The following is a 21,421-nucleotide window of genomic DNA, read 5'->3' on the forward strand; positions in this document are numbered from 1 at the left end:
GGATTGTTTATTGCTGAACTGTGAATTATAAACAGAAAGATATGTTCCTAAATTGACGGTGCAAGGAGCCAAACTCAACTGTTGCGATTATTAATTATAACATTCAAATAAAAAAACTAATCATTGAGCCAGTTTCTGAAAGTAATGAGACACCATTAGTAATACTGTCTGCTTGTGGCTATGTTGTTTCTGAGTAGTAAAATGCATTCAAAAAAATGATTGTTCTTGCTGTGCACAAAGAAAGCACATACATTTTGCATAAGATTGAAATGCATATCCCAGCATAACTCAGAGTGCTCTCTTGTTGCATAGCAAATAGAAAGCTTAAACATGTGCAAAACTAATGTATTCACCCTGTCCTTCATAAAGGCAATTTACATTTGAGGAAGGAATATGGGGCATCAAGCCTGAGAACGAGCTCCTGGTTCAGAGATATAGGTCTGAGGGCATAAATTACCAAATAGACAGAAGAAAAAAAAATGGCACTGCTGGGGCCAGGACCTCTTCAATGCAGATCTTCCAAAGCAGTTGATTTGGGAGGTCATACCAAGAGCTTGAATACATCATTCAGCAGTTCCTAAAGAAGTTTAATGACCTTGAATATATAATCAAGTCAGTGAATTCTCTCCACAGATGCTGCCAGACCTGCTGAGCTTTTCCAGCAATTTCTGTATTTGTTTGTGGCATTGAATACATCATTATCTCACATCTCATATTCATCAACCCATCAGCCTGTCAGGTTTCTCAATGCACCTCAACACCATTACTTGTCCAGCAGCACTCACGAACACTCAGAAACTGTGACTAACATTTACATACTTCACCCCATCCACACGTTTTCTAAAGATGCCAGCTTCACTCTAATCTCTCCCTCCTTCAACACACTTCTAACTGTTAAGCAATGTCATGTACATCGTGCAAATGCAGAGAAACACAATCACTGACCATCTGCAACCTCTCTGCAAAGGAATGGTGACAGGAAAGTGTAGTTGCAGTAACCAATGGTGAGCCCAATGGAGAAGATGATGCTGGGAATCTAGTTAAACTCCATTACATAACTTGGGAATGTAATTGTTAAGTAACCCAAAAATAAGATGGCAGAACAGATGATGTGTTGTAGCTTTAGACTGTAGAGCTTGTGGATATCCATGCAATTCACAACAAGTGCATCTATAGCCTGAGGAACTATAGCTCAGAGTTGAGCTAGAGTCTGAGCTTCAGATTGTGTTGTGCATCAGGGACAGTAAAGTTACTTGCACACCTTATAGCAGGAGGCACACTCCAATGGCCAGCTCCTTCACAGTTGGCATTCAGGGATAGGTCTGAAAAAGAGCCAGTTGTGAGGATACAGCAGGTAACACTGGAGATCCTTAAGCCCTTGCAAATGTCCATCAGGTTTGATATTCTTGCAGCTTGTGTGGATAAGAACAAAGGCTGAAGAAACACAGAAAACTGCACCAGAGTGCAGGGAGCCATTCAAGTTGGGAATGGAGTGATAGGAAGGAATGCAACTGCACTGGGAGATGGCAGAATTCAGGGTGTCAACAGTGTAGTCTGTAGCCAAATGAAATGGTCCTGAAGGCTCTGTTGCTTGTCTTGTGCCAGAGTTAAGGACATCTTCTGAAAAAGGTGAGGAACTTGGAATGTGATGGGAAGGATTCAGTTGCCATGCTCACACAGAGTCATACAGCACGGAAATAGACCCTTTAGTCCAAATAGTCCATGTCAAATACAATCTCAAACTAAACTAGACCCACCTGTCTGCTCCTGGCCCATTTCCCTCCAAATCTTTACTATTCATGTACTTATCCAAATGTCTTATAAATGTTGTAATTATTTAAAAGTGGAATCACAAATGTAATAATGTCTGGATTATTACCTGAATCACAAAGGAATTGCCATTGAATAAATAAGATCAGGAAGTTGAATGCACAACTCAGATTTGTGTGGGAAAAATAGATTCTATTTCAAGGACTACCATCTCCAATACTGGGGAAATAGGGAGTTGTATAGTTAGGATAGCCTTCACATGAACCATGTTGGGGGCAGTGTCCTAGCTAATAAAAAACTACAGAGAGGCTTTAAACTAAATAAGAACAGAAATTGCTGGAGAAACTCAGCGATCTGGCAGTATCAGTGGAGAGAAAGCAGAGTTTTCGAGCCTAGTGACCCTTCTTTAATTATGTAAATATGCAGAATGAGAACAGTTCACACAAAAGGAGATTTAGATATTATTCAAAAAAAATCAATGCAGTTTGTGAGAAAGATACTGCAATGAACATAGGTGATTTTCATCTTTGTGTAGATTAGACAAAACAAGCTCACAAATGTAATATGGGGGAAATAGTTTATTAATGTATTTAGGACATTTTCTGAGAATAATATGTTCCTGAACCAATAAGGAAACAGGCTATTGAGCGATGAGACAGGATTACTTAATGATCTCTGAGAAAAAAAGATCCACTAAGTAGAAGTAATCAGTTCATAATACAATTTTTACATTCAGTTTGACGGTAAGAAGTATGGATTTGAAACTAATGTCTTAAACTTCAAGACAATTAAAAGACTGAAGTCAGTGACAGCCAAAGTGGATAGGAAAATAGGTTAAATGAAAGGGTGGTAGATTAGCAATAGCAGATACTTAAGGAGATGGAACATAGAACATAGAACAGTACAGCACAGCACAGGCCCTTCAGCCCATGATGTTGTGCTGACCTATTATCCTACTAAGATCAATCTACCCTGCACACCCTACATTTTACTATCCTCCATGTGCCTATCCAAGATTCTCTTAAAAGTCTCTAAAGTATCTGACTCCACTATCACTGCTGGCACTGCATTCCACACACCCACCATTCTCTGTATGAAGAATCTACCTCTGACATCTGCCCTATACCTTCCTCCAATCACCTTCAAATTATGCTCCGTCATAATAGTCATTTCCGCCTGGGAAAAAGTCTCTGGTTATCCACTCTATCTATGCCTCTCATCATTTTGCACACCTCTATCAAGTCAGCTCTCATTTTCTTCGCTCCAATGAAAAGAGCCCTAGCTCCCTCAACCTTCCGTCATAAGACCTGCCCTCCAGTCCAGGCAGCATCCTGGTAAATCTCCTCTGCACCCTCTCTAAAGTTTCCACATCTTTCCTTTAATGAGGTGACCAGAACTGAACACAATATTCCAAGTGTGGTCTAACCAGAGTTTTATAGAGCTGCAGCATAACCTCACAGCTCTTAAACTCAATTCCCCTGCCAATGAAAGCCAACACACCATACGCCTTCCTTACAAACCTATCAACTTGGGTAGCAACTTTGAGGGATCTATGGACGTGGACCCCAAGATCTCCACACTGTTCCACACTGAGACCTGTTCCTCCACACTGCTGAGAATCCTACCATTAACCCTGTATTCTGCATTCAAATTTGACCTTCCAAAATGAATCACTTCACACTTTTTTGGGTTGAATTCCATCTGCCACTTCCTTGCCCAGCTCTGTATCCTGTCAATGTCCCGTTGTAACCTCCAACAGCCCTCCATGCTGTCCACAACTCCACCAACCTTCGTGTCGTCGGCAAACCCACCCTTCCACTTCCTTATCCAAGTCATTTATAAAGATCACAGAGCAGAGGTTCCAGAATGGATCCCTGCGAACACCACTGGTCCTTGAGCTCCAGGCTGAATACTTTCCATCTGCTATCACCCTCTGTCTTCTATTGGACAGCCAGTTTTGTATCCAGACAGCCAAATGTTCCTGAATTCCATGCCTCTTTACTTTCTGAATGAAGATAGTTCATAACTCTCAACAAAGATTTATTCCTTTGAGAAAGAATCTACAAGAATGATGCAACGTCTGTGGTAAAGTAAGTTAAAAATAGTATCAAATTGAAAATGAGGTTTATTATGTTACAAGCTTTGCAATAGCCCAAAAATTTGGGAAAAATGTAAACCAACAAAGAATGACAAGGAAAGGGAGAAACAGAATAATGAGAAAAAATGTTAGCAAGAAATATAATAGCAGGAAGTAAATTTTTCTACGTAAAAAGGAAAAGAGTGACAGAAGTGAGCATTAGTTTCTTAAAGGGTGAGACTAGTGAATTTATAATAGGAAACGAGAAAATAATGGAGACTTTGAATGAATATCTTGTACCTGTCTTCACAGTAGGAGACAAAAATAAATTCAAGAATAGTAGAAAAGCAGACAGGAAATGTGAGAGTGGAATGAAAAACAATCATGATCACTGGAAAAAAAACTAGTAGAAAAACTAAATGGACCAACAACTAACTAGACCCTTGCATATGTTGGCTTGTATCCTTAGAGTCTTAAAAAGAGTGCCTGCAGAGATCTTGGATGATTATTTGCAATCCTCCAACATTCCTTAGATTTTGGCAAGTTTGCAACAAATTGTATAGAAATTTGTGGGGTGGCAAATAGTGAGGAGGTTAGCTTTAGACAACAAGAGGACATAGACTGGCTGGTCAGATGGGCTGACCAGTGACAAATAGCATAAGTGCGAGTTGATACACTTGGGCAGGACAAACAAGGCAAGGGAATGCATGATGAATGGTAGGACTGTGGGAGGCACCGAGGATCAGAGGGACGTTGGTGTGAATGTACTCACTTCCCTTAAGGTGTCAGGTCAGTTGGATAAAGCTGTCAAGAAGACATGTGGCATACTTGCTTTTATTAGTTAAGGCATTAAGTTTAAGAGTAGAGAGGTTACACTAGTACTATGTAACATGTTAGTTAGGCCACAGCTAGAGCACTGTGTGCAGTTCTGGAGTCCACATTATAGTAGGGATGTGATAACACTGGAGAGGGTGCAGAGGAGAATTACTAGGCTGTTGCCTGGGATGGAGAATTTCAGTGATGAAGAGAGATTGTCAGGCTTGGATTGGTTTCCTTTGAGTGGAGGAGATTCAGAGGGGACATGAATGCTATGTATGAAATCATGAGAAGCACACATAGGACAGACCAGAAGAAATTTTCCCCTTGATGGATAGAGTAATGATGTGCCCACAGAAGGCAGAAGGTTTAGAGGAGTTGTGAAGAAAAGCTTTTTCACCCACAGCATGACGGGAATCTGGGACTCACTGCCTATAAGGATGGTATAGGCAGAAACCGTTGGTGCATTTACAATTATTTAGATGTGCAATTGTGATGCCAATGCATACAGGCCAAGCTCTGGAAAATGGGATTAGAATAGTTAGGTGCTTGTTTTTGATTGGGGTGGATGTGATGGGCAGAGTGACATTTTTCTGTACATCTTTATGACTCTCAGACTCATTATACGGGAGTGGAGAGACAGAGAAAGCAGGAAACCAAAGACCTGCTGGTTTAACATTTCTCTTTAGGAAAATGCCAGTATCCATTGTTAACAAGGTAATGGCATAGCATTTGGCAAATCATAGCACAATCAAGCATAATGAACATTCTTGTGTGAAAGGCAAATAGTGTTTGGCACATTTATTAGCATTATTTTAAGGGAGGGACAAGCAATTTGGATGAAGGAATAGCAGGATCTGTATTTGGCTTTTCAAAAGGCATTTGATAAGATGCCGCATAAAAGGTTATCAGAGAACATTAGTGCTCATGGTGTTGGGAATGAAATATTAACATGGGCAGAGGTTTGGCTAACAACAGAATTGGGATAGATTAATCATTTTCAGGTTGACAAACTGCAATATAGATTCTAAGCAGTTGAGGTCACAGCACTGATACCTGTGACACTCCAATGGTTAATGATTTGGATGAAGGAACATCTGTATCTGACGGTGCAGAGACAATAAGAAATCCAGCTGTGAGAAGGACACGAAAAGCCTGCAATAGGGTATAGGTAGGTCAAGTGAGTCAGAAAAGCTTTGGCAGATAGAACAAAATGTGGAAAAAAACATAAGGCTGTCCATTTGGCAGGAAATTTGAAAAAAAAACAGTATATCATTTGCATGGAAGAGACTGTAACATGTTGTAGTACAAAGGAATCTGGGTGTCCATTAAATTAATCTCAACAGTTAACAGATATCACCAGTAATTAGAAAGGCAAAAGTAATGTTGGCATTTTTTGCAAGGGGGATGGAGTATAAAAGCAGGAAAGTCTTTATCCATCTATATAGGGGAGGCGATGGCCTAGTGGTATTATTGTTGGACTGTTAATCCGGGGACCCAGGTTCAAATCCTGCCACAGCAGATGGTGGAATTTGAATTCAGTAAAAAGTATCTGGAATTAAGAATCTAACGATGACCACAAATCCATTGTTGATTGTCAGGAAAAACCCATCTAGTTCACTAATGTCCTTTAGGGAAGGAAACTGCCATCCTTACCTGGTTTGGCCTACATGTGACTCCAGACCCACAGCAATGTGGTTGACTCTGAACTGCCCTCTGGGCAATTAGGGATGGGCAATGAATGCTGCTTAGCCAGCAATACCCTCACCCCATGAATGAATAAAGGAAAAAAAAAATAGAGCAATGGTGAGATCACATCTGGAACACACAGTTACAGTTTTGGTCTCCTTATTTAAGGAAGGATAGACTTGTATTGGAGGCAGTTCGGATGAGGTTGATGAGGTTGGGATCAAGAGTGGTCTTATGATGAAAGATTCAGCATGTTGGTACTATTCTCTTGGCAGTTTAGAAGAGTAAAAGATGATCCTACTGAAATAAATAATAATATGAGGGGGTTTGACAGGATAGATGTTCAAAGAATGTTTCTCCTTGTTAATGAACCTAGAACTATGGAGCACAGTTTAAGTATAAAGCATATCTATTTAAGATGGTGGTGAAGAGGAACTTCTTCTCTTAGCGGGTCATTAATCTTTTCAGTTGTCCCAGACAGCATTGAGACTGGATCATTACTCAAAGCTGAGCTAGACAGAACTTTGACCTAGAAGGGAGTCAGGGTTATGGGAGGGCAGGCAGGAAAGTGAAGTCCACAATCAGATCAGCCATAATCTTATCATTTGGCAGAGCAGGCTCAGGTCAAATAATTTCCTCCTCCACTTCAGTGGAGCCACTGAGATCACCAACAATGATGGTAAATTACAGCCTTTCCTCAACTCATTCATCAACCTTATCCTAAGACTTGACTTGAACTAAAAACTAAAGATAGTGTCACTGTGACCTCCTCCTTTCTTTTCTAACCATCTCCTCACCCCAAACTCTCCCTTTTCTTTTTTTTGTTCTTCCACACATCCAAGAACTCCCAGCTGGTTAGCCATAGCTGCCCAAGAGGAAGAGAAAGAGCAACCCTACCCCACAACTGAGGAAGTACCAATATTTGACAATAGCAGTCACCAGGCGAAGTTCTGACACTTGGTCTACCTGGTAGAATCAGGAACAGCACAAGGTGTGCTATTTGACATGAGTGGTCTATAGCCTGGCCAGCAGAAGGGATAATTCAGACATTAGTTCACCAGAAGGAGAAGTTACAAATGGTTCTGCTCTAAGGAAGTCAGATGAGGACCTCAGTGGGCCAGTTTGTAGAAGAATGATGATGATTATGTGCACAGAAGTGCTTGGTGTATTGGCAGGCCTCCCACACAACCTCTGTCAATATTAGATAGCATTGAGGAGTTCAGCTGCAATGTGGAAGAGGGTGCCCCTTCCAAACTGGAATGAAGGAAGTGCTGGCCACTCCTTGACAACATTAGCAGACCGACTGTGATACAGTATCTGGTAGCTGCTGTTTTATTGCCCCTGGCTGTCTATCATCTTAGTGTTGCAGCAGAAGCTCAGATGGAACGCAGATTACTGTCAGCAGGGCTGTGGATCACAGTGCTCAAAGAGCATGAGGGATCTCACTGCATGAATCCAGTCCAAAAGTCTATCCTCCAAAATATTATTAGAATTGTGGAGGAGAAGCCAATTGGTATTGCATGCAAAACAACACTTTTCACTATATCTCAGTACATGTGAAAACAATAAATCAAACTCAAACTCATTTGTGCTTCCATCACATCCATCAACGAATGTCCTCACTGTTGTCTCTCACCAGCTGCCCAGAACCTAAGTGCTTTATGGCTCAGTCTTCTCAGGGCATTCTGCAAGCTCATTCACAGTAACCTCATCCACAGCCAAGTCAAAAATCATCTGTCTTCCACCAGCCATCCTTTAACCATAGTATGGGTATTCCTCCATAGTTTGTCTGGCACTACCATTATGCTAAATGGGAAAGATTCTGAACAGAACTAGAGGCTCAACACTGGGTGGCTGTAAGACATTGTGAGTTCTCAACCGTCACAGGATTATATACCATGCCAATCAGTAACCTTATTGTCTGTATATACCTGACCTTACCAAGGGAACAAACCCTAGTAGGGTGAGGAATGCAAAAATAAATGCCCGAAGCAGTATCCGACATAACCTAACATGAAAGAACAAACTGCTGAAACTGTCACAAGAACTATATGCTGTTACGCGTCACACTGGTACCTTGCTAGAAATCAAGCCCCACTCTTCCCAAATTTTAAAAAGTACACAGAATTCTGTGACTTACCTGCACGTTACAGAAAGCATGGACCAAGTTTCTGTAATTAACAAGAATGAGTATTTTTTTTAAAACAGGTAGATGCTAGCTACAACTAAACAATTATGAACTCTTGACAGTTAGCTACCAATTAAAATCCAAACCCATTTATAAACACACACTTTCCATACAAAGACAGGAAAAAAAAGGTGTTGTGGGCAGAGGGAAAGATAAGAAAGACAGTTCAGTGATTCCTGTGAACAGGGTTTGCTGAGATGATTCTTGTGTCATACAGAACGCAGCTTCTTGATACTCCTCCAAATATTCAGCCAAATATCCAAATATTCTCCAAATGTTCAGCTACCTAGGAGCCAGTTACATAGAGCTTTGCAGGCAGATGGCCTTTATCATCAATAACTGGCTACTAGTCCACAAATTAATCAGCTACTTGTTCAAACCCCTTGGCTCCAGCTCATCTGCAAACTAAGCTTCCACTATTGCTTAAACAAGTAGCTGTGTAAATTGTATTTTTAATGAGTGTCAGGTAACTTTCTTTCAAACTATGCAGTAATCTTTCAAAAATCCTTGTTCTATTTTTAAAGCAGCACATTTCCTATTTTCTGAAGAAGGGTCTAGGCCCAAAACATCAGCCTTCCTGCTCCTCTGATGCTGCTTGGCCTGCTGTGTTCATCCAGCTCTACACCTTGTTATTCCAAATATTTGGACTGTTTTGCAGAAGGCACAAGGTGACTAATTCCCACTTATAAAGGTCTTTGGTTTATCAATTAAAAGTTATAGCTTACAGAAATTGGAAAGGAGAAATAAAACAAAAACAAGAATAGTTGGCAAAAGTCAGCAGGTCTGGCAGTATCTAATTGGAGAAAGCAGAGTTTATGTTTTGGGTCTGGTGACTCTTCATCAGAGCTGGTTGATCTAAACAGCTCCAATGAAGAGTCACCAGACTAAAAACATTGATTCTGCTTTCTCACTACAGATGCTGTCAGACCTGCTAAGTTTTGCCAGCAATTTCTGTTTTTGCTTCAGACCTCCAGCATCTGCAGTTTTTTGTTTTATTTTAAGAAAGATGAAAAGAAATATGGGCTTTCTCCAGGCTTGAGCTGCTTTTTACTGCAGAGCAAAAATAGATTTTCTCTTCTGAGGGCTGATGGCATCTGCCAAAACATTCACACCCCAAGGTGTTCAGCTACCTAGGAGCCAGTTACATAGAGCATAGGCCTTTATCATCAATAACTGGCTACTAGTCCACAAATTAATCAGCTACTTGTTCAAACCCCTTGGCTCCAGCTCATCTGCAAACTAAGCTTCCACTATTGCTTAAACAAGCAGCTGTGTAAATTGTATTTTTAATGAGTGTCAGGTAACTTTCTTTCAAAATATGCAGTAATCTTTCAAAAATCCTTGTTCTATTTTTAAAGCAGCACTTTTCCTATTTCAGTCCAAATGAAAAATGCAGAAAAATAAAACAATATTGTCTTTACAATACCTATTAACCAGTGGAAATAATATGTCATAGTTAGATCTAACTTATTTCACAAGCAACAGATCAGCTCAGAGCTCTATTGCTCTGTCAAAGTTCATTGTAAATGCCAATGGTCAATTAGATGTCCAATGAGAAGAGGATATCACCATCTCCAATGATAGTGGAGCCCAGCAAAACAATGAGAGACAAAGCTGAAACATTTACAACCGTCTTCAGCCTGGATTGTTGAATGGACGATCCATCTCTACCTTCATCTAAGGTCCACATCATTTACAGCGGAGCAGAAGTAGATCCTTCAATCCCTCAAGTCTGCTGCAGCTGTTTGTGTTTCGAACTCCACATTCCCATTAACCCATGATAACATTTGATTCTCTTGCTTAACAAGAATCTACCTACCTCTGCCTTAAAAATATTTAATGACCCCACTTTCACCACTTTCTGAAGTAGAGTTCCAAAGTTGAAAGGGCGACCTCTAATTTTAAAGCAGGGTGACCCTAGTCTGGAATGACCGACAAGGGAATATTCTCCACTCTGTCAAGACCATTCAGGGTTTTATGTGCTTCAATTAAATCATCCTTCCCTCTTCCAAATAACAGTGGAAACCAGTCCATTCTGTCCAAACTATTCTTTATAAGACAACCAGCTCACTCCAGGTAACAATCTATTAAACTTACTTTGAACTGCCTCTAAAATATTTACATCTTTCCTTAAATAAGGGGACCAAAACTGCACATAATCATTTGAGATGTGGTTTCTCCAATGCTATTGCAAATGGCAATCCTCAGCCAGTTAAGTTTAGTCCATGTGATATCAAGAAATACCTGAGTACACTGTAAACAACAAAATCTAAGTATCCCTACTCACATTCCAGCATGGGGGCAGCACGGTGGCTCAGTGGTTAGCACTGCTACCTCACAGCTCCAGGGACAAGGGTTCAATTCCACCCTTGGGCAACTGTCTGTGTGGAGTTTGCACATTCTCCCCATGTCTGCATGAGTTTCCTCTGAGTGCTCTGTTTTTCTCCCACAGTCCAAAGATGTGCAGGCTAGGTGGATTGGCCATGCTAAATTGCCCGTGGTGTTCAGGGATGTGTAGATTAGGGGGATGGGTCTGGTTGGGATGCTCTGTGGGTCAGTGTGGACGTGTTGGGCCAAAGGGCCTGTTTCCACACTGAAGGGATTCTACAATTCTAGCTGAAGCTTACACAGTCATATGTTCCAGAACTAGCTTTGCCTTTAGCCAATTTGATCTACTACAGCAATAACATTAGCATCTATCTGACAATGTTGGAAAATGGGCCATATAAATCACATCCACAAGTTACCAAAGTGATGGACAGTGTTATTTAAAGTGCTACTACGTGACTCCATCACCAATAACCTGCTCAATGATACACATCTGGAAGGATCACTCAACTTCATACAGCCTTGGCCCAAAGACAGACCAGTGAAAAGCACTGAAGTGGAGGGGAATTGAGGGTGACTGCACTTGACATCAAGGCAGCATTTGACTGAGTGTGAGTGACAAGCCCTAGTAAAGTTGAAGTTAATGACACTTGGGGATGACAGGGGACAACAATCTTCTACTGGTTGGATTCACAACGAGCACAATGGAAGATAAAGAGGAGGAGCTTTTCCCATGTCCACCCTGACTTAAGCACTAGTTGTCAAAAACCACATCCAAAATACAGAGCATAGCTTTCCCACAAATATAACCTCAGCAAAGACAAGTCAAGAGCACCTCAGTTGCAACCTGTTTTCTGGTCCTTTATTGGTTTCACCCCCCTTTGGGGAGAGATGAATGAATACACTGAATAGACCTGTGTGATCCAAGCTTGTAAATTCACTACCAGATTCACTGCTGAGTGATATCATGACAGCTGTTGCACACAGGGGTCACCTATATAACTGCTCTTTCCAGCATGCAATGCAATGTAGACCAGTAATAGCTAGAGGCCCAGCATGTCCCACCTAGAGGTTCTTATATGCCGTCTCTAACACCACGACCAGTCCAAATTTCATGTCACAACTTTTTTTAAATGTCACAGTCAAATCGGTGCTCTATTCAGTGACTTACAGAAAAGAAATTGACTGAGAGTCTAAAAATGATAATGAGGCTAAAAGGTAAATGAATGCTTACAACATTTAATAAGCTGGATTAAAGTACTACAGAAAGGTTGGTCGGGTCTTGTTGCTTGGTTACAAACTATTCAAATGTAGGACAATTAGTCCTGTTATGGTGTCACATTCTCATTAAAGTGAAATGGCTTCAGTAGCACATTAGCAGCACAAATGCGTTTGGGCTCTGTCACAAGTGGAAGAAATTTACCCCTTAAACCCATCACAGTAGGAGAGGCTATCAGAAATTTGGGAAGCTGAAACTTAGCAAAGTAGCTTTGCAATAGTAGGAACTGCTGATGCTGGAGTCTGAGATAACACAGTGTGGAGCTGGAGGAACACAGCAGGCCAGGCAGCATCAGAGGAGCAGGAAAGCTGATGTTTTGGGTCAGGACCCTTCTTCAGAAATGGGGGAGGGGGAAGGGAGCTCTGAAATAAATAGAGAGAGGAGGAGTGAGGCTGGGGAAGGCAGATGGGATGATGATAGGTGAGTGCAGATAGGCAGTGGTTGGGATCGGTCAGTGAAGTGGGAGGAGCGGATAGGTGGGAGAGAAGACGGACAGGTCAAGGAGGTGGGGATGAGAGGGAAGGTTGGTCATAGGATGAGGCTGGGGTTGGGGAGATTTTGAAGCTAGTAAAGTGCACATTGAGACCATTGGGTTGTAGGTTCCCAAAGCGGAATATGAGCAGTTGCTCCTCCAGTTTCCGGGTGGCGGCATTGTGACACTGGAGGAGGCCCAGGTTGGACATGTCACCCAGGGAGTGGGAGGGGGAGTTGAAGTGATTCGCGACTGGGAGGTGTTGTTGTTTGTCGCGAACAGAGCGCAGGTGCTCTACAAAACGGTCTCCAAGCTTTGCTGTGCCTTTTAACTCAACCATAGCATTAACATCTTATTTCAGAATTTCCCAACTAATCAGAGTAAGTGGACCTGATTGCTAAAACCTCAATATTTGATCCTGATCAGTTGTATTGCTAATTGATATTTTAATTAAAAATATTAGTAATTTGGGGTGGGCTTAATTTAAAAAGTGTCAATATTTGAATGGACTCTGACAGGGATCAGAATGAATCAATTTTGCAATTTCTGTGACATCTCACATCCATCACTGACAACTATCCTTCATAAATGTTGTCATTCCAACCTCAGAAGCCACTTTGACACTTATGACCTTTTTTCTCTCCTTAAAGGAGAAATCACAGAAGTCCATAAAGAGGCAGAGAACTATGGGTACCTCTGTAGATGTAGCCACCCTGACCACTGCAAATGATGAGGCAATACAGGTCATCAGGGTTGACTCATGCATGGGAATTGGAGACAGTGAGATTGTGAACTCCCGTGATCTAGTGACAGAATTATACTATCACAGTGCACACAACGTTTACTCCGGTTGACTTGATATGACCAGTAATTGAAATATAACTACCTCCACAATGATGACTCTGAACTATTTCCCGAATCAGCTGTAATCTATATATTCCACATACTATAGTTTGATTAAGTGTCACAAAGGAGTTTTTGCAACTGGGGCCAGTGGAAGCCTCAGCAGAGGACATGTATTCTAGAGATTGCCATTCCATGCCTCATGCACTCACTTTAACAGATCGTACAGACAGAGCATGGCCTAACTCCAAGGCAGATAGTTGGTTTGTCAAATGGTGAGATACACATCATAGCTGAATAAGAGCAGATATTAGAAGAGAGCCAGACTGACAGTTTAAGAAAAGCCTCATCTTAATTATTTGGTGCCTTATCGAAGTGCAGCAATTTATCTCTGATTCCTATCCAACAGGGAACCACAGGTAGAACAACGGAGGGAAGAAACAAAAAGGCATGTTGAAGTTGGATCTCCAGGAGCTCCCTAACCTACCCTTGTCATCAATTGGTGTGCCACGTGTTGATTCTGCTCCTAATGGTCAAGTCTGCCCTTATAAAAATGCAAGTGGGAGTATTTGATGGACACATAACGGGCTCTGCTGAAGCCACAAAGCTAATGTCACACAGAGGTAGTAGGAATAGTAAGAATTAATCATTTCACAGGGGATTTACATGGTGCATAATTGTCTGTTAATGTGTAACTTTACCGTCAATCTTTATATATTATAAAATTAATTTCATGTCTCCAAGATCTATTGAACTCCATTGCTGTACTTGTGCCAACAGATGGTGAAATCCAGCAGGAATCCAAAAGGAACTTAAGAAATTCAGGACTGTGACATCTTGACCATAATTGGCAATGCTTGCCTGTCTTGTCCAACCTGCAGACAGTCTTGTTCTAGGAGGTTGCATGTCCGCGGCATGCTATGAGAGTCTGAGCCTCCAACGCAATGGGATTCAGTTTTATCCAGAAAGCTTGAGACTGGCCTATATATCTTAAGCAGCAAATATCAGCTCCTTTGAGCCGAAGCTGTGTATCAATCCCCTTTGTCCTACAGACAGCCAGGTAACTGAGGAGAAGGCAGCTATTTCTCCTCCCACAGCTGATGATGATGAAGTACAATATCAGAACTCTTATAATGTCATGGTGATGTCCATTTGAACTGTTGGGAAGCCTTAGAATCGCTGGGACTCATTACCACCAATTCTTCTTATTGGTATTAGCCTATGTTTCTGATACCAAGTGGGAAGGATTTCCACAGGAAAAGTTGGTCTCAATCTTACTGGACAGTGTATGTTTTTTACATAATACTTTATATCTGAGTTATATTATAGCTGAGTTATGTGAGCCCCCATGGGCTTATGCTCCTGGCTGATGGGAATTAATAATATTCTAGAATAAAACTTAACTTGAAAAGATCATGTGTGTTTTTAGTTAATATGGAGGGTACTCACTGAAACATAATTGCACCAAAGACAGAAGGTAAGTTTTAAATGAGAAGAAAAAGTAAACAAAACTGTATAGATATTGAAAACAGTTTAGAAATACCTTAACATAAACAGCAAAACAAAGCATTAACATTTTCCCAAAACTAAATATTGTAGAGACTCGAATCCAGATAAATTATCCTTGTATCTCAACTCTGAGCTGAATCTTGCGTTCTTTGGCAAGTCTGAGTTGTTTAAGTATTTCAGAGGCCATGTGAGGCCTAGCATGTTTTCTCATGGTATCTTACCAAACTCTGCCCAGTAATTACCCACTCTGCCCCTATGATGCCCTACATGTCCGGACACATTTCAGGACCCATTTTACCAGGAACCATTCCCAGAACAACTCATCACTCAGAAGGTATGTTGGAATTCACTGACATCCCTTTTGCCAATGCCATCTGTTAAAGCCCTGTTGTGCACCTAAACAAACACTGTCAGCCCAGAGCTGCTCCACATGGTTACTGGCATTTGCCCTGGACATGGCAAATGCGGCAATTAGCTCCCCACTCTGTTGGCATGGATCTGGAATTCCTGTTGGACAGGGTGGTGCAGGAGCAGGTCTTCCTCTTCTTTTAGGATTCACAGTGGAGGCCACAACACCAAACCATGACAGCCTGGTCTAAGCTTGCCATGTAGGGTAATGACCAGGAATGGTAAACAGGTAAAGTCGCCGTAGTTCTAGTGGACCATAAACTGTTCTCTCACTAGAGACATACAACTGGTGGCGGTTTAACGTAAGGGTCACCATTACACAGATAAGGGGCAAGGTTGAGAAGGTGGGGTCTTCATGGGAATTGAACCCACAGTGTTGGTGTCACTCTACATTTCAAACCAGCCATCCAGCCAACTGAACTAACAGACAGAAGAAGGTCAATGACTTTTTTCACTTCATATGTGTAAATGCCGCCATCATCTCTTTGACACCTCACACTCAGTCCCATCTTTGCTATTGTATCTAACCCCCACTAAAGCTCATGCTCTACCACTTTCACTAATGTCAGCAATAGCCTTCACTTGCTGTAAATCCATCCCAACCCTCAATAACTTTGACCCTATAAACCCTCAAAGCTGCCTAACTACTCACTCAGGACACCTCCCCATCTGCACTAAAAGTAACTGTTGTATCACTCATTTTCATCTCCTTTAATACCTGCTTCTCTCAATCCAGAAGGAAAACAGGCCACAGCAGGGCAGAAGGAGTTAAAATGTATGGTGGGCTGACTGACATTCAGCTCTTCACCCCTTATGTGGAGAGCATCCTGACTCTGTCTGCCCTGAGTAGCTGACTGGCCCTGTCCAAGCCCCTGGATTGTTATCAGAGGCTTCTGTTGACTTACTGTACTGGGACCCCCTGAGCAAAAACTTTCCCCCTCGATTTGACTGAGGTCTGCCAATGGCCATGATAAGTCTCCATCCTTTTCATCTGTGCTAAACAGCAAGGCAAGATGAAAGTAATGTGAGGCCCGTATCACTGTTTTATTTGCCGATCATAAATGCACCAGTGTAAACATCAAATCTAATAATATAGAGGGGTCCTCCCAAGCACTTGGGTGTAGTTACATTTTTTTTAGCAATGATATAGTCACTGTTCCCGGTGACTTTCTGCCCTCATAAAAATGTTATTTCACAAAGCTGACCAAAATTGGACACAGTGGCTCAGTGGTTAGCACTGCTGCCTCACAGTACCAGGGGACTTGGTTTCAATTCCACCTTTGAGCAATTGTCTGTGTGGAGTTTGCATATTCTCCCCTCATGCCTGCATGGATTTCCTCCAAGTGCTCTGGTTTCCTCCTACAGTCCAAATTGGCCATGTTAAATACAGAGTTACAGAGATAGATTAGGGGGGTGAGTCTGAGTGGGATGCAATTCGCAGGGTTTGGTGTGGACTAAATGCCCTGCTATTAGGGATTCTATAAAAATCCCTCTGCCTCTATTTTAAAACCCAACTTCCATAAATGATAATACCATATCTGTCATCGCACATCGACTTCAGGAAAACATATAGAGGTATCCTTAACAGACATTTCCACTTTCCATTAAAAAAATATCATGACACTATTCTATGTTACATGAACAGTAATAATAGTTTACTGCAAACAAACAGTAATGTTCATAACAATCGTATTCTTCACGGAAAAAAAGTGATTGCTGGAAAAGCTCAGCAGGTCTGGCAGCATGTGTGAAGAGAAATCAGAGTTAATGTTTTGGGTCTGGTGACCCTTCTTCAGACCGGACCCAAAATGTTAACTCTGATTTCTCTTCACACATGCTGCCAAACCTGAGCTTTTTCAGCAATCTCTACTTTTGTTTATGGTTTATAACATTCACAGTTCTTTCGGTATATATTCTTCACAAATCTATTTTTATCAAGGAATTTAGTTTTCTTCATATTTGCTTTTGAAAGAGTGTCCACTATGACAAAGTCCTTGTTAGCGAAATTAATGACTTTTCTTTTCATTGTTTGGTTGCACTACTAATATCTAACAAAGTAGTCTTAAATTTCCGTCCCAGTATCTCATTACAAAAAATAAAGGTTACGGTTCGCATAACTAACATTCTCTTTCGAGCTGTTGGACATGTAATTTGATAAGAAGCCAATGTTCAGTGCCTCTTTCTCCACTGTCAATCACTTCTGTTGACTAGTATTCATTTCTATGAAAAATAGGTGACTGGCTGTTCAATTCACATTTTGTCATCCCGCAGTAAAATGACAGTCACATCAATTTCATGAGCATCCAAAGCCAGTTTGTATGCCTTCTTTTAATTTGGTGCATCAGAATCCAGCGTGTTTGAAGGCACACATTACAAATTGTTACAAGACTTTCTGGCATTCTTTTTCCATTCAAATTCCTTGTTTTTCTTCAATAAATTTGTCAAAGATGCCACTACAGTGCTGAAACTTGGAATGAATGTCCAATGAAATACCACTCATTACAATGTATTATAGAATTTTACATGTTGTCTTAGGCATGGGAAAATCCAAATTGAGCCTATATTTTCTTCTCTAGGTGCTACTTGACCTTGCCCAAGATTTGTGACAAAATTGTCTGTTTGTAGCTGATCAAGCAGTTTGCTCAAGTTGTTCTCAGGCTTGGCTGAACATATCAAGATTATCAATGTTGACAATCTACTTGTGGCTTTGTTGGTTATTGTTGGAACATTGCTATTCCTTTTTTTTTCCAAATGACATGACTTTACATTGATAAAATGCATCTGTTATTAGAAAAACTGATGTTTCTTTGGCTCTATCAGTATATGGAAGTTAGCAATATCCTCTTAACAAGTCAATTTTGGTCATGAATCATTGGTTTCCTGTTCATTCAAAGCAGTCCCCTGGTCACAGAACAGCATAATGGTCCATTTTTATTACCACATTGACTTTACAACATTCAGTAGAAAATCTTTGTGATCTATCCAGTTTTAGTACAATCACAAGAGATGAGCTATAGTTACCGTGACTTGGTTCAATGTCATGTGCATCATGAACTTAATCTCTTCCCTCATTTGAGCAAATCTGTCTCAATTTTGTTTTATGGATAATGCATTCTCTGCTTTAATATCATCTGTAGCCAAAGAATATTTTGCTGTACAATTCACAAAATTTCATTTATGATTCTGTGATAACTTCTGTAAACCACTCTGATACCTTTCTGAAAGGTAGCATAACAATCCACCTAACTTTTTAAGCTGCCAATATTGTCTAATGTGATTATTAAGGGTCAACTTTTGAATTTTCAATTTCTGATTCATTCTATTCTGATGTTTTTATTTTTTCCCATATTTGTTTCACCATTGTAAATACACTTTTGTTCTAACTATTCTCCCTGTCTTGGCACCTCTTTTAACAAATTAACATGATACACTTGCTGTTTCTTTTCTCCTGTCTGGAAAGTCCACCACTTAACTTAGATAATTGTGTTTCTATCTGATTTGGTAAGACACAGTGACCATGCTCTTAATAGTTCCCCAGAAACAGGTAATAATACTAACAACTTATCTCTGACAGTAAAATTCTGAGCTTTGATCTCTCTCTTGGCTCCAGATTTCATTGTTTGTTGAGCACTTTTCAAATACTTTATGACCAACTCACATGCTTTGCTTTTCTCTGCAAGTTGGCACGCAGGTTGGAAATATAATCTCTGAGCTTTGGTTTATAAATTTCTCTTTCGGGAGATCCCTAAAGGAAGCCAAATAACAAGACAATTCCTCTATCCCAATCAACAGGACATTCCTGGCACTAGAGTGTAATCATGGTCTGTGATGTTGGAAGCCATCTTTCCAATGCTCCGTGAGATAATGGATGATACACCGAAGATATAAATTGTATTATTCTCAAATTGATCATTATTTTCTTGAATATTTGTGACATAAATTTGAACTTTGATCTGATTGTATTTCATCAGGCAATCCATATCTTGTCAAAAATTCAACTAACATTTCAATTACAATTTTTGCCACAATTTTCATAGAAGGGAAATCTTGCCAAAACTTTTATATACGTTACAAAATGCTGGTGCCCACTGTCTCTTTTAGGTAGGTATCTTACACGATCTATTAGACCCTTTTAAAACAGTTTTGTGAAAGCTGATCTCAAAATTAAAGGTACATGTTAATTAACGTTTAATGGGTTTCTCCATTACCTGACACGTCTGGCATGTTGGAAAAAATTCCACCATATCTTTATATAAACCTGGCTAATTAAAAATATTTTAGCATTTTACCCTGCATTTATTATCACTAAAGTGTCCCATTATTGGAATTTAATGAGCCACTCAGATATTATGCTACTCAGATGGTACCACCACTTGATGGACCATTACCCATTGTTCATTGGCTGGTATTTGAGGTGTTCTCCATTTCCTCCTTGGTTTTTTGTCTGATTCAATTTTTGAGTAAATTGTTTTGTATACCTCTCTCATTCCAGGATTTGCCTATTGCATTTCTATTAAAGAACATGGGCTTTTCCATTTCTATTACAGAAGATGGGCTAGGCCTTCACATTTTTATTTAGTCTTTTGAAAAGTTATGTCAGATAACTGAATTCCCAAGATGTCTTTTTTTTAAAAAATCCTTCTCTTTTGATCTAATTCTATCATCCTGACGTCTCACCACAACACTGTCGGAACAAAATCCATGATGCTCTTCCTGTAGCATCTCAGTTTATTTTACTTCTACTGATGGTTCCACCATCCTCAGTGAAGCCAATATTTTTGAAGCAGTGAAAAGGGTGCACAAGATAAACTTAATTCCTTTTATAGGAATTTGTTACATTACTCTGGCAACTACTTTTCTTTTTACTAAGTCACTCTTTTATCTAACTGTATATAGTGGGATTGGCCTTTGTGTATATCAAAAAATCATATTAATATCACGTATATTTTCCTTCATTAATCCCTCTGGAGGATAAAAGATCCAGCATCAGCCACTTGCTTGCTCCAGTGTCTTTCATTATCATTGTTTTATCACCCTTTTCTAACACCTATTCCTTTGAAATAAAATATTCAGAACCTCCAGTATTTTGATTGTGTTCATCAATAACAAAGGAAGAATATTCTTCAGTCACTTCTCCCTCCCTATTAGATTCAAATGAAGCATGCTCCACTTATATTACAACTGCTGTTTTAACACATATTCACTTCCCTGATATACACTTTTCTGAGGATTTTTAGGGCATTCTTCTTGCTACAATCCATCTCCCATTTAACTTAACAGTGATTGACTGTTTCCCAAACCTTATTACAATTGAAGCATCTTATTTTCTTTATCTCATGCTTAGTTTGCAGCCTTTCTTCTTTGTTACTTTAGTATTTTCTTACTAAAATTGATATTTTCTCCATTCTCAGATTTGTTGTTCCTCCAATTTTCTTGTTAATTCCCATATGATTCTTTCCCTACATATCATTGTCCGAGGAATGTCATGCATATCTGCTAGAATGACTGCTTCTAGGATCATGGATACACGATGCTTATCTACATATGTTCCAATGGTTTTCTTCCATAATCATGATTTCTTTCACATACATTTCATTCTCTAACTTAAGTGATCAGAACAACTGATTACAAAATATTTTTATTTCTCTTGCAAATTCTACAAATGTTTCATTAGGTTTCTTACTTATAGTGAGAAATGCCATTTTCTTCTTAACAGTTTCATAGTCTGTAGGTTGTTCTTCTGACACATCGGTATATACATGCATAGCTGTACCTGGCAAAATACTTTTAAACATTAAAGTCCAAACAAGATTCGGTCATTTCATATTCCCAGCTACCTTTTCAAATAAGGTGAAATATCTTTTCACTCCATTTTATGTAAATTTAGGCAATGAGATATAGATATCTAGTTAAGTCAAATCCCTCATTGGAATCAGAATCAACATCTCAACCACCACCTCTTCTTTCTTCTTTTATTTTACGCTTTGCTGTAGCCAGGTCATGTTGACTGATTTCTCTCTCTCTTTGAAGTTCAAGCTTTGT

This window comes from Rhincodon typus, chromosome 12 (assembly GCF_021869965.1).
Source record: "Rhincodon typus isolate 14 chromosome 12, sRhiTyp1.1, whole genome shotgun sequence".
Lineage (NCBI taxonomy): Eukaryota > Metazoa > Chordata > Chondrichthyes > Orectolobiformes > Rhincodontidae > Rhincodon > Rhincodon typus.